General features: G+C 28.5%; 1 pseudogene; it reads right to left on the bottom strand.

Moving 5' to 3' along the window:
* Window positions 1-293: 293 nt before the first annotated feature.
* Window positions 294-3543, bottom strand: part of LOC112094168 — a 7408-nt pseudogene continuing 4158 nt past the window's right edge.

The following is a 3543-nucleotide window of genomic DNA, read 5'->3' as shown; positions in this document are numbered from 1 at the left end:
GAGCGGTGCTGGGTCTGGACGAGAGAGAGATGGGTGAGATGGGTCTGGTAAGAGATGGTGAGAGAAATGTTAGGGTTTTTTGAGTTTTTTTGAGAAATATTAGGATAGATGTATAATTTTTTCTCGTAAATATTATTTTTTTTTTAGAAATATTAGGATAGATGTATAATTTTTTCTCGTTAATATTATTTTTTTGAGAAAGTAAATAACACCTTATTATATGAGTTTATGATTACTCTAAAATATGGTAATGTAAAACTTATAGATTTCTCTTTTTTGAGTTTTAAAAAAATTTAATAATCATACTAAATATGGTAATATGAAAAATTTTCATTTTTATTCTTGAAATTACCTCATACCAAACGTTTTTTTTAAAGAGAAGAGACAACTCAGATTTGGACTTGAAGAAATATTCTTAGGCCTCGTTCATTTTACGGATTTGAGTTTTTAATTCGAGTTAAGATATGATATTTTTTTAGAGTTTTTCACTGTAGCAGAAAATTTTAATGTGACATTTTTTTAGAGTTTTTTATTATAAAAATTTAAAACTGAAAATTTAAATCGGTGAAATGAACGAAAACCTTAATTTTAGAAAATTTGTTGAGGAACCAGAGAATTTATTCTTAGACTTGATAAGCTTTCTCAGTTGGAAAAAATGATGGCGATCTAGAATCAAACTTCCACGTTAGGAGTAAGACTCGTGACATAATCCCTAGTTCCAAGAGCTCCCAATTTCTGTTTTCAACGTAAAGATAAGAGTACACTCTCGAGTCCCAAGCAAGAAAAATATTATCTGAGGCCCTGTTTATTTTGTTGATTCGAGTTTAAAATTTGAGTTTTATTACAGTAAATAGTTCTCACAAACAGTTACATCTAATTTTTTTACTATAATAAAAAACTCTCATATAAAATCATATCTCAACTCAAATCAACGAACTAAACGGGCCATGAGTTCATCGTTATCATTATAATTATTATACTTAAACGAATGTTTTAATCATAAATCAATAGACACTGGACACGAGAAATGCTAACCAATGAGACTATCCATTCTTCACCATTTATCACGTACCATTATCACATTGATCAACGGTTAGAAAAAGACAATCGTATTCCATGGGACTATCCTAAGTTAAATTAACAAGTTCTTTTAAGTTTTCTAGACTTTTTCACTTAGACGTGATTTTCGAGAAACTATAATTGAGGAACTTAATGAGTAATTTTTTTATCTCTTCAAGTACTATAAAAGGGTTCGAGTCTAATTGAGTAAATTTTAAAATGATCTATCGATCAACCATATTTAAATACCTTATAAAATAAACAAACACTAAAAAGCAAAAATTAAAACTAATAAAACAAAATAAAAATTACATAAACAATCTAATTAAAAACAAACAAAAGTAAAGAAGCAAAATAAAAATCAATAAAAAATAAAGAAACAATCTAATCAAAATTAATAAAATAAAGTAAACAATCAAATAAAAAGTAGATAAACAAAATAAAATTAATCCTATATCTAATTAAAAGTAAATAAATGCCTAAATTAAAATCAAGCTAGTTACTCGCAATATTAGTAACAACGTCAAAAACTTGTTCGCCCACAAGTGTACGGTATCAAGTTTTGATAGTATATGATGAATGGTATTGTCTCCACAGGGTTTGAGTATTAAATTGTTACTAAGTACCACGATTATCGTAACTCAATTTGATCTAGGCAACTGAACTTAATGAAATATAAAATTTTAGAACAAATATAAATACAAAAAAGTAAACAAAATATAGAAATTTCTATGCACAAATGTACTAAGAACTCGACTTCACCTTATCATTTCTGTGTTCACCCTGATAAGTCATTGCAAGCCAATTTCACTCAATTCATTAATCAAGTATAATGTTGATTAAAAATTTTTTTTTGACCCCCCTATGAATAAATCCCGACACCGTCATTGGTTGAATGTGAAAAAAAAATGTTTATTAAGTAAAAGAATTTGAATTGTGAGGCGACATCATATGGTAAAATCGGAAAACACGGTTAAAATGAATGCAACTGAATTTATAGATTTTCTTTTAATAAAACAATCGTACCAACAAAATCTTCCTTTAAAAGAAAAAACAACAAAGGCCTTATTCATACCTTTTGGAGTTCGAAATCCGCACTTTTAATTGAATTGCTACAGTTAAGAATATAATGACAATAGACTCTCAATCAACTGCAGTTTTTTGTTATTCTTCACGATTAGAATGTGAATGGGCACATGTTGTGCAATCTACTCTTGAAACTTTCTCCTTTAAACCACAAGAGAATAAAATAAAATAAAATAAAAAGTCAATCTTATGGTTTGATCGATTTTTCCTCTTATTACACCCTTACTATAGCCTCCCGTAAAACTTAAAATTTAAATTTTTTTTATTTTTTTATATATGCAAATAGATGTAAACAAACAGAAACAAACGAAAAATTACTCACACCCTCAAAATTAAGATTTTGCTAGTCCTCAGATAAAAGATAAGAAAAGAAACTAAAATAAACTAGAGGCATATCTTGCACTAAAATGGTGATTTCCAAAGAATTCCTTAAAAGGTTGCCAAAATAACGTAGTTTAGATAAAAATACAAACATCGGCAAAGCGTTGAGATTAATTTAAAAGAATGCTCCACTCTTAATTGGATTTCTATGCGCGCGTAGCCTTAAAATTTCCTTACATGCAATCTAGATACGTTTATGCAAACATGGAATAAACAAAGAATTAATCTCACCGAGTGAACAAGTCTCATTAGTTTTTTCTTTTCATATAATGCAAACAAACCCATCACAAGAGGCCTAAGTTAGGCCGTCCGACCGGATCTGAAATTTTATAAGGTATTTTCAAAAATATCTTTAAAAATATGTATTTGGGCTGGGTTGGCCCGACCTTAAATAAGATAGGGTCGGCCCAACCCGACTCTAAGCCCAAAAAATTTAGAACTGGACCCAAGTCAACAGTATCGGGTCTTAAACCGGCTCGTTTAGCTTGGCCCAAACTTACAGCTCTACCATCACTAAAAGTCATTAAAACTTCACTACACTTGTAATGTATTACAGCTTAGGTTTAAGGTAGGATATGTTAGCATTTATGCTCTAACGAATAAATGTAGTAATGTTTACAGACATTTTTATATCAATACAAAATTATTTATTTATTTCATGCATCAGTATCTTTCTCTTTATATTCATGCAAGTGAAATATATATTAGACAAACTGTAGCATGAGACTATCATTTTAAGCATTTAGATCGTGCATATAATGAGTAAAATATGCAAGAGACATGAAACTAAAGATGATTGTCTAAATCATAATGGTCTTCAATCGATGTAATATAGTCGGGCCTTTATTCATTTTATGATTTTGGAAAATTATAGAAAATAGGACTATATTGAAAACTTATGTTAATAAATAACCAATTTACTAATGTATAAAAATTAATAAGCCTTTTTATTTTTTGAATTTTTCATTTTCTAATTTTACCCTTTTTCTTTATATTTTTCTATTTTTTTCTCTTTCC

The sequence above is a fragment of the Morus notabilis genome, unplaced genomic scaffold (genome assembly GCF_000414095.1).
Source record: "Morus notabilis unplaced genomic scaffold, ASM41409v2 Scaffold720, whole genome shotgun sequence".
NCBI lineage: Eukaryota > Viridiplantae > Streptophyta > Magnoliopsida > Rosales > Moraceae > Morus > Morus notabilis.
Note: the sequence above shows the minus strand (reverse complement) of the source record. Positions and strands in the feature narration are given on the sequence as shown.